The sequence below is a fragment of the Sturnira hondurensis genome, unplaced genomic scaffold (assembly GCF_014824575.4).
Source record: "Sturnira hondurensis isolate 20B ecotype Veracruz unplaced genomic scaffold, ASM1482457v3 Scaffold0004136, whole genome shotgun sequence".
Lineage (NCBI taxonomy): Eukaryota > Metazoa > Chordata > Mammalia > Chiroptera > Phyllostomidae > Sturnira > Sturnira hondurensis.
Window position 1 is genome coordinate 19,374,147 of NW_028076767.1, and position 15,663 is coordinate 19,389,809.

The 15,663-nt window shown below is 39.7% G+C and overlaps 1 protein-coding gene and 1 pseudogene across 2 annotated transcripts in view; one reads left to right on the forward strand and one right to left on the reverse strand.

Annotated features, from left to right (window-relative positions):
* The window catches only part of CBFA2T2 (CBFA2/RUNX1 partner transcriptional co-repressor 2), a 142,609-nt gene that overhangs the window by 11,346 nt on the left and 115,600 nt on the right, over positions 1-15,663 (forward strand). The window lies entirely within an intron of this gene.
* On the reverse strand, positions 13,793-14,837 carry LOC118985819 (histone-binding protein RBBP4-like; annotated as a pseudogene).

Consider the following 15,663-nt stretch of genomic DNA (forward strand, 5'->3'; position numbering starts at 1 on the left):
ACTCAAGGCAAGGAAGTAGAAGAATATTGTAACTCAACATTTCTGGGATTCTATAGTTATTGCTAAACCTTTCTCATGATTTTTTTTTAACTCCACATTTTGAAGAAGGGGAAATAAAATGTACAACAGTTTAGCTGATTGTTTCATTAAATAGTTCCCCTAACTATACAATCTCTTAAGCTTTCCATTGTTTTAAGCCTCTGGTTCTAGACAACTGGAAAACTGGTTTCCCTCTGGGGTGAGAGTCAGGGTATGTGATCAGAATTATGGAACCTGGGGGATTCATTAGAATATCAAGACGTATGTGACATACGTCTTGTGGTACATCCAGAGGGAGGATGTCTGGTGTGCTTTTGGAAATAGCCTCCCAGGTGGTTTTCCATCATGTGTTCCCCATTAAAAGCCACTGTTTGAACAGTGGCTTCCCTTTACATTCCCCCTTACATTCACCTTGTATCAAGTGATGCTGAAGGATTGCATTCCTTTATCTTCTAGCATGGAGACTAAGATGGAATTTTGCTCTTATAAAGACTGCTGACCTCTGGTATGTCTATTGGCCTTGGTGATTACTAACTCATGGTCAACTTGTGGTCAGCTTTTTCTGATGAACTCTGACTTTATTTTCAGGTATTGTAGATTATATTTTGTCTTCAGTCTTGTTTTTTTATAAGCTTTGTGCCTGTGTTACTAGGAAATCATCTTCTTTCTCATTTTTGTAAAACTGCTTTTTAAAAAAATTTATTTAATTGTTGTTCAAGTACAGTTTTCTTTTACTCCCATCGCAGCCCACCCCCCAATGTGAAACTGTGTTTAGAGAGCACAAAGACACGGGCGGTGAGTAGGTACTCTGCTCTTACTGTCCTGAGTCAAACTGACTTCGGGCAGCTATTATGTGCACATAGTGGTGTGCAGATTTTTGTTGAGGTAAAAAAATGCATTGAATATAGAAAAACCCAGAGATAAAGGGGTCTCTGAGGTCTTTCTGATTCCACAGTCTGTGGTTCCTTGAATTAAAGGGCAATCAATCCTGAGGGAACCCTGGTAAAATCCTCAGAGCAGGTTACACTATACAAGGTATCTGACAGCTTTGTCAGTTGCTTGTTTGTTCATTTCAGTGACTGCAGGTAAACAGGATAACTGCAGATTATTAAGACGGAAAGTTTGGAGACAACATTTGGGTCAAATTTACTTATCTTTTCTAATGAAGGCTATTATTTTCATTTTTAAAGCAATTGAAGTTCCCCAGTTTTTTAAAGTACATGTTGGTTGTGACAGTGAAAACTTTTTTAATTTTACCACATATTCATAAATGTAGATTTGGAACTAAGTATGACAGGATTGTCTGAATAAGGGTTTATAAGCCAAGAGTGGTTTATTTAAATTTCTGCTATCATAAATAGGAAATTGGGATCCCATTAGGGCTTAATTGGTTTGACTCTTATTATTTTAGCTTGGAGACTGTTGAAGAGTTAATTTAGTGTGTGATGGTTTGGCCATGTGTGGAGCACAACTTTGTTTTAGGGGAAGAATCTCTTCATATGTTTATTCATTTGCCAGATCAGTTCTGTTTACGTGTGAACCTTCTCAATTACAGCAAAAACAGGCAAACAATCCATGCCAATTCAGTATTAGAACATGTCAGACTGATACCAGTCCCACAGATTAAGGGGAAAACAGGGCTTCTAGTTTTATTAAATTTACCCTGATGACATTTAAAACAAGAAGCCTTTGGAGAAAGATCTGTTAGTAACAGAGGAGTAAATTTTTCATATTTAAATAAGTCCTTGTATGTAGGTAGATCGTATGGTGTAGTGAGAAGGGATCTTTGGGTTGGTTTTCTCCACACTTGAAATGAAAGTGTGAGCTATAATAGCTATTTGGAGGACAGCTTGGCAGTGTTTTTTTTTCCCCTTACAATTTTTTCTATACTAACCTTTTATTAAACAAAAATGCATAAATCATAAATGTATGGAGTTTTCTAAAAAATAGAACATTAACAGCAGCTACTTCACAACCCCACGTCTCACCTGCCAGTCACTATGCTTCCCTCTCCATAACCAGGATACTGACCTCTATCACCAGACATTCATTTTGTCTTTAAATAAAGAAGAACATTATATAGAGTCATGTACTGTGTATTCTCCTGTATCTGACTTGTTTTGCTCGATAGTAATGACACATATGCTAGGTGTCAGAAGTTCATTTTCATTGCTTTATAGAATTCCACTGAAAATATGCCAGTTTATCTGTTCTGTTGTTGATGGATGTGTTGATTGTTCTCACTTTTTGGCTATTAGGGACAATGCTGTAAGGAACATTCTTCTGTGTCTCTGGGTATATACCGAGGAGTGGAACTGCAGGGTGATCGAGTGTGTCTATAGATAACTGTCAGAAAGTTTCCCAGAGTTGTAATAGTTTATACTTGCATGAGGAGACTTAACATTTTGCTGAGCCTGTATTTTGTACAAGGCATTAGTAACAAACAAAACATAGCTCTCTCACAGATCTTGAAATCTAATATGATTAAAAATGTATTTTATACATGTTTTAATATTCAGGAGGTGATAAAGTATTAAGGTGTGTTGTATACAGAGAGGAGGGTGATGGGGAGTGGTATTAGATACAGTTGTTTAAAAAGACTGACTGATCAAGCCCTGGCTGTGTGGCTCAGGTGGTTGTGGCGTCATCTCATAAATCAAAAGGTCATGGATTCGATTTCCAATCAGGGCACAAACCTGATAAGGAACTTGAGAGGCAGCCAGTTGATGTTTCTCTCTAACATTGATGCTTTTCTTCCCCATCTCTCCCTCTTTCCTCTCTAAAGTCAATGAGCTTGTCCTCCGTGTAGAGGGGGGGGAAAGGCCAATAAAATGACATTGGTGCAAACACTTTAAGGACGTAAGCTGGCCATGTGGATATCTAGAGGTCAGCAGTCCAGGCAAACCAGCAGGGAGGTTAGTATAACAGGAGCTCACCCAGTAAAGGCGATGTTGGTAGAAGTTGATCTTTGGGAGATGAGTAGGTGCCAGGACCAGTAGGACCTTAAGAGTCAATGAAGGGATTTTGGATTTTCAAAATGGGATAGGAAGCCATTGGAGGGTTTTGAGCCTAAAGACATTATCTCCTTTACTTTTTAAAGAGATCATTCTGCTCTGGGAGAAAACACTCTAGTGGGATAAAGGCAGAAACAGCTGAACTCAGAAATTACTGCTGTAGTCCAGGAGAGGAAGGTTGGTGGTTTAGATCAGAATGTTACTGGTGGAGGTAAGGAGAAACAGATGGAGTCAGGCTATTTTGAAGATAGAGTGGATAGTATTTGTCCAGGTGGACTGGATATGGGGATGGGAGGTTGTCTGTCAAAGATGACTCCAAATTTATTGGCTTAAGTTGCTAATTTACTGATTTAAGAAAGTCTAGGGACCCAGTCAGGGCACATGTCTGGGTTGCAGGCCGGTTCCCTGCAGGCCAACTCCCAGCAGGGGATGCACGAAAGGCAACCATACATTGATGTTTCTCTCCCTCTCTCCTTCCCCTCTAAAGATAAAAAATAAATAAAAATTAAAAAAAAAAAGAAAGTCTAGGGAGGTGGGAGGGGCTCCGTATAGGTTTGGGCTGGGGTTGGAACCAGGAATTTGATATGGGACTATGAGATGTCTATTACAAATCCAACTAGAGATGTTGAATAGGCAGTGTGATATGTAGGGTTGGGAAAAGTAGGTTTATAGTTGTTCATGTGGAAAATAATACAATAAACAATAATGCAAGAATAAACTCTGTTTTTCGTACTCATAACTGTAAACCTACTTGTCCCTCCCGTATAAATAACACAGTGAATGAAAATGAGAGGTTGGCCCTGTCTGGGTAGGGGTGGTTTGGTTAGAGCAGCCTCCTGACTTGCTAAGGTTGCAAGTTCAGTCCCCGGTCAGGGCACATAAAAGAGGCATCAGCAAATAAAAAAATTTTAAAATAGAGGTGAGACTTAACATGGCTTTTGGAGTAATATAGAGGGAATCAGATAAATTCTCTTCATCATTTGAATACTTCTGAAGATCATTATTTAGGAATTAGATTGTGCAGATTTCTATTACTGTGAGAGGTATTTACCAAGGAAATAAAATATCAGGAATTTATTGATTCAGAAAGTTCCTGTATACTTCTTTCAACAATTTGTGACTGAGATTTACTAGAGTTTGCATAAACTTTGTACAGTCATTTCTACTACTGTTACTCTGTGAAATGATCATTGCCTAGTGACCTTAGGAAGCTCTATATGACTCATTGTGAGTTATCTGAAGAAAGCTTTGTCTATGTAGTGTATTGCATTGTATTTTAAAGCATATCTGTAATGCATAATTTTTTTTTGCTGTAATTTTGGTGCAAATCTATGGCTTTCTTTTTTTATTTGCCTCTATGTTGTTTTGTTTTATTTTATTTTAAATATATTTTATTGATTATACCATTACAGTTGTTCTATTCTCCCCTTCATTCCCCTCCACCCGCACACTCCCTCCCCCACCATTCTCCCCCCTTAGTTTATAACCACGTGTCTCAAGTTCTTTAGATTCTATATTTCCCCCACTATTCTCGCCCTCCCCCCTATCTATTTTCTACCTACTGTCTATGCTATTTTCTGTGCCTTCTCCCCGCTTCTCCCCCTCCCACCCCCTGTTTCTAACCCTCCATGTGTTCTTCATTTCTATGGTGCCACTCCTGATCTAGCTGTCCTCTTGGTTTGCTTTTGTTTTAGGTGTGGTTGTTAATAACTGTGTGTTTGCTGTCCTTTCACTGTTCATATTTTTCATCTTCTTTTTCTTATATAAGTCCCTTTAGCATTTCATATAATAAGGGCTTGGTGATGATGAACTCCTTGAGCTTGACCTTATCTGAGAAGCACTTTAGGACAGCCTTCCATTCTAAATGAAAGTTTTGCTGGATAGAGCAATCTTGGCTGTAGGTCTTTGGATTTCATGACTTGGAATACTTCTTTCCAGCCCCTTCTTGCCTGGAAGGTCTCTTTTGAGAAATCCGCTGACAGTCTGATGGGTACTCCTTTGTAGGTGACTGTCCCCTTATCCCTTGCTGCTTCTAGGATTCTCTCCTTCATTTTAGTCTTGGCTAATGTAATTATGATGTGCCTTGGTGTGTTCCTTCTTGGGTCCAACTTCTTTGGCACTCTCTGAGCTTCCTGGATTTCCTGGAAGTCTATTTCCTTTGCCAGACTGGGGAAGTTCTCCTTTATTATTTGTTCAAATAAGTTTTCCACTCGTGGCTGTTTCTTTCCCCCTTCTGGTACCCCTATAATCCGGATGTTGGAACGTTTAAAGATGTCCTGGAGGTTCCTAAGCCTCTCCTCATTTTTTTGAATTCTCATTTCTTCATTCCTTTCTGGTGGGATGTTTTGTTCTTCCTTCTGGTCCATTCCATTGATTTGAGTCCCAGTTTCCTTTCCATCACTATTGGTTTCCTGTGCATCTCCCTTCATTTCAATTAGTTTAGCCTTCATATGTTCCTCTAATTTGTGACTATATTCCTCTAATTTGTGACTATAATCTACCAGTTCTGTGAGCATCCTGATAAATAGTGTCTTGAATTGTGCTTCTGAGAGGCTGGCAATTTCTTGATCGCTTAGAGTTATTGGCTCTGGGACTTTGAGTTCTTCTTGAGCCATCTTTTGGGCTGTTTGTGCCTGTTCCGTAGCAGGATCAGAGCCCTAAAATGTTCACTAGAACAGGGCAACTAAGTCGCTGGGTTGTGACGTTGTATGTGGGGGCGGGGTCAAAGAGGGACAATGGCTTCCCTCCGGCGCCCGCCTCCGCGACCCCCACCAGCACCACAGCCACCACTGTCACCAGGCCCACGCGTTTCGTTCCACTGGACACGAGTGTGCCACCGCCATCAGCCCTCCACCACTGGGTTCGCCCCCTGGGGCCTGTGTGGTCCGTCTCACCGTGCGCGAATGTGCGACCACGGTCAGTCTGCCCCGCACCCCGACTGGTTCCGGGCTGCCTGCGCGCCTAGGTCGGGGGATCTGTCCTGCCCGACGCAGCTCTACTGCTGGCTCCGCCTCTCTTACCGTCCCCCTGTTGAACGGTTCATAGTTGTCGGACTTCCGTATAATTCCGTTTTCTGGTCTTTGGGTGTGTCCTAGTTCTCCAAACCTTTGTTGTGTTCAAACTTGGTTGTGGGAGAAGGCACAGTGTTTCCACCTATGCCTCCATCTTGGCGGAAGTCTCCATAATTTGAAAAATAGTAGTTTACATGGGGGTTTTACATACATTATTTTATTCACTGCTGACAGTAGCCTTTGAATCAATTACTGTTATTATCTTCATGAGGAAATAGGTTGCATGGGTGATGAATTGACTGACGCAGGACATGTCTCTGGTTAGTAGTAGAGACAAGATCTGACCAGGTCCTAACTCCACAGCACTGCTACCATGTTCCATTTATCATCTGTGTGGAATGAATTGTAATTTATTGTATAGTATCTGCTTTGACTCTTTCTTTGTAATTTTGAGAGTATATTCTTTGAAGCTGGAGACAGTGAAACAAAGGATTAGGGCAGAAGTCACAGGAGAGAGCCTAGGCAGGGCTGCTTTGGCCCACTGAGAAGTCAGAGAAAGGGGACTTGGAGACAGGTTCGGTAGGTTAGCCCCGGACAAGATGCCGTATTGCTCCCCTGGTTGTCTTTGGTGGGCCTTTAGACTTAAGGAGATGCATGCCTGTGATGGAAGAAGAGGGGGAAGAAAAAGGCGTGGAGTGCTACTGGGAGGGAGAGCGCATGCTGGCAGTATAAATTTTGAAAAATATCTTTTATGAAAGTAATATAAGGCCTGCTTATAAAAAGTGCAGCAAAAGAGTAAAAAGTAAAAATTCCCTTTTACATCATCACTGAAAGTTTGCATATATCCACACTTTTTTGGATACCTTTACACTTGTCTGTATTACACAAATGTTTAGTATTTTTCATAAACAGAATCCCACGCTACATAATTTTGTGTTAGGTCTTTATTATTTCCAGTCTATGGGAAGTCCACAATACTGTTCTGTCAGGTCTTTGCTTTAAACAAGAGCAAAGACATTTATCTCTTCTGTTGTTTTAAGTACCTTGGAACAGATTTTATGAACTACAGCAACATTCAGTATTGATTTGTTCAATGTTAGTAGTGAGATGCCTTTAAAATGATCACACCTTTCATTTCAGAGAACTTTCCAAATGCTCTGATAAAAAGGCAGGTATATGATTGACTGCTTAATGAAGCTGCCAAGTACTATTTAAGTCCTTTTCCCTTTCAAAGAAAGTGCAAGGTTGTCCATTTTGGAGCAAGTGATGCTGTGGTTGTAGGAGATGATATTTCTCTGTCTGTCTACTAGTGGGAAAAGGAATTAATGAACCCATAACTAGACAGAACTGTCCTGGAAATGAAAATAGGTCTTTTCTACCATCAATGACACAGAAGAAGAAAAGCTTTAGGTGAATCAAACTCTGCAGATATTTTGATGATTATTTCCACCATTGTAAACTAATACATATGACAGATGATGCATTTTGCTTTTAATATCTAACTTTTTAAAAAGATTTTGTTTATTTATTTTTAGAGAGAGGGTAAGGGAGGGAGAAAGAGAGGGAGAGAAATAATCCTTGTGTGGTTGCATCTCAGTCCAGGCATGTGCCCCAACTGGGAATCGAACCAGTGACCCTTTGGTTTGCAAGCCCATGCTCAAGCCACTGATCTACACCAGTTGGAAAATATTTAACTTTTCATGATGCAGTCATCAAGTTCCCATGCTGTTAGTAGTTTTCTCAGAAGCAAAAAGGAATTGAACTGCTATTGTGAGATAAGTTCAACATTTACACAAAATTGTGCTCTGGAGGAGAGAGTGGACTAGGAATTTATGTTGGAGGAAGAGTTACAGGGAGGAGAAACAATTTTGGTATAGGATACTTTGTGGTCAGAGTAACGAATGGAGATGTCTGAGAAAGTATTAGGGAGCGGAGCTATTGGTTAATGCTGACCGAGGTAGGGAGGAGGGACTGAGTGTTTGATTTTTTTTTTTACTCAATTTGGTTGTTTTATATTTTCTATGTATGTGTATATATATCAGATAATGCTGTATTGTCTTTGGTAATCAAGCTTTTTATCTGTAGTTACTATATTCCTGAGACATCCTTAATTTCCAGTATTTCACACCATTTTCTGCATAAGCCATCAAAAAATCGTCAAAAGTGTGACCTCAACATTCAGAGTAACTCATGGCATAAAATAAGCTATTACCTTGTGAGTGTTTTTATTTGCTCAGGAAATAATCATTGTTTTTCATTATCACTATTGATGAATCTTCCTTAATGGGGAGAAAATTCCTTTGAGGATTTAAGCAGAGGTTAATTTAAGGTTCCCTGGGGGAAATAAAACAATTTCTAAATTGTAAATCTTCTTAGGTATAAAACTTGGAAGAAATTCTTTTTTTTTCACATGCTGTTTACTTTGCGTTAACCACTCATTCACCACATTTACTAGTATTGACATTAGCATTCTTAACACGAAGCACTGACTGCTGGGCAATAATAAGCTCATTTTACTTATTAGCTTCCTATAAATATTCTAAATTAAGTAGTTGAGGAAGTTGTTAATGACAGTCATGTTTATATCCTAGGGTTCTCACTATTTATAACAATTCTTTGATGTTATTATGGTAACTTCTTTAACATCGTTGTATTGGGGATGAAGGCATACTTTAGCATCCAATAGTTGAAAATGACGTTGGTTTTAATTGGGACAAAAAGATGAAAATGCTGACCTGAGCTTGCCTGATCTGTAGTGAGCATTGTTCTAGCAAGCTTCATGGAATGGATGTACACAAACCAGGTGTTTCACTTTAACTGCAGGTGTACCATCTGTGGAAGCAGGTGGACAGAGTCTTTGTCATCAGGAAAACACAGCTGATGAGACTTAGGAAGAGAGCTAATTGACTGGTTTTCCTCAGCTACAGCTCTCTTGAGTCACATCCACCTAAGCACAGCTTTTACCTGTGCACAGGTGTTGACACTGATCAGGATAATAACAACAAAAGTGAGCAGAAAAGGTGTACATTTGAGTGTGTATTTATTGGATTGACACTGAGAATTTAAGGATTTCCTAAGTTTAGTTTTTATTTTTGTTTTTAATTATTTGAGACTATTTCTAGCTTACTATATTAACTTCTGAGAGTGTCTTGTAAGGATAGTTAACTGTGTGTAGTGATATGTATATATAGTTTATGGCAGGCTCTTCTTTCTGGAGGACTGGGAAGTAAACAGAAAGGGCTTTCAGTTCAGCAAAATAAAGGTCACAGGTCACATGCACGGAAGAGTAGATGGGAAATGTAGACTTTAAGTCATAGATTCTTGGAAGGGGGGACTAGATTGCATTCATAATCCTCATCCCTTTTCCACAGATGAGAAAACTAAGACCTAGAGAAAATAACTTCCTCATATACCAGGGCCAGGTTTCTTAGAGAATTGGGTTAAAATTCAAAGTAACTTTAATTCTGAAAAAGTGGATCAAATCCAGTGATATTTTACAAAGAAATAGGAAGTGAGTGGGCAAATTTAATCTAGTGAGCAACCAGCTGTGTACATAATTTCAGCTCATCTGGGACTACAAACTAAAAGTGATCCTGTGTACAATGTTGTCTCAGAAACAGTCTTCGTACTCCTGGGCTGGTGAAGGAGCTAGGAGTTTGCCCTATCATATTTAAGGTTCAACTTCATGTTTACACACCTCATTTTAAGAGATAAATGTGGGCAACATTTAAGAGGGTTCAAAGAAGATCCCCAAATATAATTGATAAATGGAAACTCCAGTTGAAAAGTTCAAGAAGCTGTTGAAGAGAAAGCCTTAGCGGATTGATAAACCTTTAAGGACTGTTTTTGCAGAAGTTGTCTTGTATACTTAGTCCCTTTAGAACTAGCCAAGCAGGGGCACGCGGCATTAAATTGGCCTTAGTCATGAGGAAAGTAGATACACATATATGCTAAGGATCAGCCAGCCACATCAGTGTCACCTAGGAGCCTGTTTAAAATACAGGCTCTGGCTCAGACCTTCTGAATCTGCATTTTAATAACATTTCCCCCCCCAGGTAATTCCTATGTACATTAAAATTTGAGCTGTATAGGATTAAACTATAGTCTTTATAATTAATTAAGGTGATTAATTCTCATTTTCCAAGAGCATTTTTAAAAAATACCAGGATGAGTCTTTGTTTTTTGTTTTTAGTGTTTACACCTTTCTTGAGATGAATTAAGTAGTAGAGTGAGATAATAAAGGGAAATTATATCAGTCTGAGCAAAAGCACAGTAATTCAATACAAAGTTGATGAGGTTCTAAGCAGAGAAGGCAGAATAGGAACCACTGTGGAAAATATGGGTTATATGTACAGCCTTTACTTTTCCAAGCAAGGGCACCATACCAGCTCATTCTCCTGGCTTTGATTCTAAAGCGAATCCATTACACTGTCCTTTAGGAGACTTTGAGCAATAATGGAGAAAGAATTTTAAAGACAATGAAGGAAGCATAGTGTGTGGTTCTGGTGCCTCTTACCTGCAAGGTTAAAGTGAAGGTCTATGAAGATTGTTCTGCAGGGAAGCCAGAGAAAAACATCTGAGTATTTGGCTTCATTCATCAATATAATTTATTTATTTAACAAATATTTATGGATTGAGTGCCAGCCTTGTGAACCAAAAAGGGTTACCAGTTCCATTCCCAGTCAGGACACATGCCTGGGTTGCAGGCCAGGTCCTCAGTGGGGGCCACGTGAGAGGCAACCACACATTGATGTTTCTCTGCCTCCCTTCGCCTCTCTCTAAAAATAAAGAAATCTTTTTTTTTTTAAGGAAAACATTGAGCATAACTTTTCAAAAAAACAAAAACAAAAACAGCTTACGTGCTCTGGTAGGGCTCATAGCCTAGTGAGGAGACAGCCAATAACAAGCAAAGAAATGCATGCTAAATCCCTAGTTGGAGATTAATGCTTTGAAGAAAAATAAAGCAAGCCAAGGGATTGGAAAATAGTGGGAGGAGAGGGGAAGTATGGAGAGATATTCTGCTGTTACATGGGGTTGACTTTTAAAAATATATATATTATTTATTTATTTCTAGAGAGAGAGGAAGGGAGAGAAACATCAGTGTGTGGTTGCCTCTTGAGCATCCCCTACTGGGAATCTGGCCTGCAAATCAGGCTTATTCCTTGACTGGGAATTGAACTGGCAACCCTTTGGTTTGCAGGCCCGTGCCCAATCCACTGAGCTACACCAGCCAGGGCTGGAGTTGATTTTCGGAGACCGTTTGGTTTAAGAGCTAATTTATTTCCCTAGACATTTTTAAAAATTACAGTTATAATTTGTCTCAGTTGAGCATCATTCAGTTGTAAGGCCACACAAATATTTATATTTTTTGGTTAATGAACTACAGGTAACTCAGGTTAATGAACTACAGGTAACTACAGGTAACTCTGTGTGGCACTTATTAAATGTGGCACACATTTAATAAAATTGGAGTGTATTCTAATAAACCTCAAGTAAGATATTTTATAAATAAAATAAAAACTATCCTGCAGTGAGTCGTGGGCTGAATTTTGGTTGGGTAGGAAAGAAGAATGTGGAACTTACGTAGACTAGGTGACCTTCAGATGACTTTTGAAGTTCCTTCTTTTGTTCCCCTTTTCATATTATTGTGACTTTTGGATCCTTGAAAAGGGAGCTAGAATCTAGCATTTGAGGGTTTGAACAGAGAAGTGGTTCTTCTGTTGCTTATAGAACTATCTAGGTGGCTGTGGTTTTGGAATAACTAACAGGTTTTCAGACTGTGTGTTTTTGAGTGATAGATAACATCTCTTTCCTTTGTTGTTCTCATTTTCTTCTGGAACTTGCCTAGGTGGGCATGCTACAACCTTGAAAATGTTCTCATTTTCAAATAATTTCAAAATAATTTTGTTACAGATTTATTTTAAGCATGTTTTATTTCATACATTTTAATTTATTTTTATCCAGAATTCATTTAATTTGAAAACAAATACAAGCTATCGAGTTACTCTTCTTTTTTTTTAAAAGATTTTATTCATTTATCTTTAGAGGGGAAGGGAAAGAGAGGAGAGAAATATCAATGTATGGTTGCCTCTTGTGTGCCCCCTGCTGGGAACTGGCCTGCAACCCAGGCATGTGCCCTGACTGGGAATTGAACCTCAATCCCTTAGTTCACAGGCCCGTGCTCAATCCACACTGAGCTGTACCAGCCAGGGCGTGATTTACTTTTCTTAACTGGATAGTCTACATATGGTAGTTGGCTGGTTATTAATAAAGGAACAAGTGGGATTGGAAATTGTTGAGTATAAGTCTGCAGCTTCACACACTCCAGGGGATCTTAGCATTGCTCTCAAAGGGGATTAACAGCCCTTTCTCCCCTGTACAAGGAGGAAGGAGTGGCTTTTCAGTCTCCTTGGTCCACTCCCAGACTTGGGAGGGGAATAAGCACTTGCTCAGAAGTCAAAATGGCACAGGGTGAGGTGCTTCTCTGAGGCATGCATAATAGGAGCCAAAATGGTAACCATAGAGATCTGTCATCCTAGCCTGGGAAAAAAGGAGATTGGTGTGGAGTTGGACCCATCAGAAGCTTGGGAAAGCTTGAGAAGTTGATTGGTTATTTTGAAAGAGCTCCTGGTGCATCCCATGTGGGAGGTAACATAACCCAGTTTAACAAAGAAGCAGTCTCTCTGTCTCTATTCTGTGCCTGTCTCTTGATCAGGCCACCCTCACCCTGTTCATCATACCTCCTTTCAGTTCTTTCAATAGTGACCATGTGGGTAGTCTAGCAGCCACAAGCACTGCGAAGGCAGGCTGTAGGTGGGAGCCTGGGTATAGCAGCAGCTGGTTATAGTGCTAAGCTACCTGGACTGGGACTGAGACTGCTAGTGCTGGAGCAGTGAAACGGGAATCCTGGACACTGGCCTTTGTTTTGGCCTTGCTGAACATAGGGTTGGACTTTTTCTGTGGTGGGATGGACGGAATGGGACATAGGGGCAATATTCTATTTCTCCCTGAATAAATCTTGCCACCCCGTGATCTCTTGTGCATGGGTCCATGAAATACTTGTCAAATTGCAATCCTGTAAAAGACACCCACTTCCACCATCAACAGTATAATTGTCAGGGGTGAAAATATACATCTTCACAAGTTAGTGGTCTTGAGGGTTTTTTTTTTACCATTTTACAGAAAATAAAGAAATAATAAAGTAAAAGTAAAGTAAAGAAAACAGCTCAAGCAATACACAAGCAAAATATATGGGGAAAGAGGAACATGTAGTTTTGACTTAAGAAATTGAGAGGAAGCTGATCTATATAAGAAAACATGTATTCTAGAAAGTCAGATACGGAGATTTTACAGTATGAATTTATATGACTTGAATCTCCTAATTCCTGAATAAGTCACATCTTGTAGTACTTCTATTTCATGGCTCAGTGACCTACCTCACTTGGCTCTATTCCTTACTTAAAGGAGTCTGAAAAACTTTAGGATACAGCATAAGAAGATAAACAAGATAACCACACACAACATTCCCCTTTTGGTGGCTACTTTAGATCTTTTTTTTTTTCATTTTTAAAAAGATTTTATTTATTTATCTTTAGAGGGGAAGGGAAGGAGAGAGGGAGAGAAATATCAATGTATGGTTGCCTCTCATGGGTCCCCTGCTGGGAACTGGCCTGCCACCCAGACAAGTGCCCTGACTGGGAATTGAACCGTTATCGTGTGGTACACAGGCCCGTGCTCAATCCACTGAGCACATTAGGCAGGGCTAATCTTTGTTATTAGAAGATTTGAATATAAGTCTGTGGCTTTGCTAAATCAAGTCCCCCAATTAGAAAACACTCTCAGTTTGGACTACCAGTCTTGTTGGTGGATACCTGTTATAGAGGGATAGCTGAGCAAAGTCTGTGTCTCAAAGCCAGTGTTAAATCAGTATCAGGGTTGAGAGGGGAAAAAAGGGCAGTCTAAAATAAAAAAATGCAGAAGTATCTAAGACCCTGTCCTTTTGGATCCACACTTCCTTCAGGGTCTTCATTATTATAAATGTTCTCAATTTGCATGATACTGTATTGTGATAAAAACAGATTACCCGAGGTTCATTGGGTTTCCAGGAGAAATCAGAGATTTCTGATTTCTGGTAGCCAGTGTGACTACCATGAATAAATGACTCTAATGGCCCATCTTCTGCATCTTCCAGGAGTTGTTCCTCTCCAATTTTATTTAAATATCAGTCAGTCTGTTTGCAATCAGTATGACTAAAAGCCAAAATAGTCTTCTTGTGAGGCAACCACTGAACCTGGAATATTTCATCTTTATGTGATTCAAAGAAATGCAACCTAAGCTTCAGATTTCTCAGATCTCACAAGGCAACAGTTTTATCAGCTGATCCTGTGGCAAAATGAATTCACTATAAGGATTGAAAGAAGGGCATTTTACATCTCAGTGTGAGCATAAACTGAGTGGCTTGGTTTGAAAGCATTGTTTGACCGAGTGTCCCAGATCATGAGTTTCTGATCATCAGCAGCTGACTCAAACAGACCCTCGTGGAGCAGAGGCCAGGAAACACGTACTGCTCTATGCCCTGTGAAGACGACCATCTTTACATCCACTTTTCCTTCCTTTGGAACAGCACTGGTGTCCCATAGGCAGATGGTATGGTCATCTGAAGCACTATGTATAAATGCCCACAGAGACTTGGTTTCCAAGAAAGCCCATAGCCTTCCTTCTGATGTCCACAGAGGTGCAAGTCTGGGTTGCACTCTCCAGAAGGATCTGGTTTATTTATTTACTTATTTTAAAAATTTTACTTATCCCTGGCTGGTGTAGCTCAGTGGATTGAGCACAGGCCTGCGAACCAAAGGATTGTACAGGTTCGATTCCCAGTCAGGGCACATGCCTGGGTTGCAGGCCAGTTCCCAGCAGGGGATGCACAAGAGGCAACCATACACTGATGTTTCTCTCCCTCTCTCCTTCCCTTCCCCTCTAAAGATAAATAAATAAAATCTTTTTTTAAATTTTAAAAAAAGTTTTAATAAAATAAAATAAACTTTATTTATTAATTTTCAGGGGGAGAGAGAAATATTGATTTGTTGTTCCACTTATTTATGCCTTTGTTGGTTGATTCTTGTATGTGCCCCAACTGAGGATACAACCTGCAGGGTTTTAAAACTAAAAGTTTTAACTTGTCAAAACTCAAAATCAGAATTACAAGCTTATTATAGGATGATGATAGATTATTGTGGGTAGTATTCCTACTTCTTTTCACTAAGGCAAATAAAAATCACAAATTGATTGTAATAAAGGAAGTATGTGTCTTAAGCCATATTTCCATGTGAAGAGGACTGTTCTTTGAATACCACTTTGAGAGGAATTTATCCCAATCTCCGTGTGTGTGTGTGTGGCGGGGGGGGCAGGGGGGTTGGAGGCCTTGAAAGTTCTAGTTCCATATTTTACTTACCTGGCTTGCATTGCAGTGTTTAGGGTAGGAGTTGGGCCACGAAGCTACATGCCCAAGTGAGTACAGGTATGCATTTGAATTCTGGGCTGAGTGGATCTTTCTATCTGCCATTATATAAGTGTGATCATTCGTGTGATTCTGCATTTGG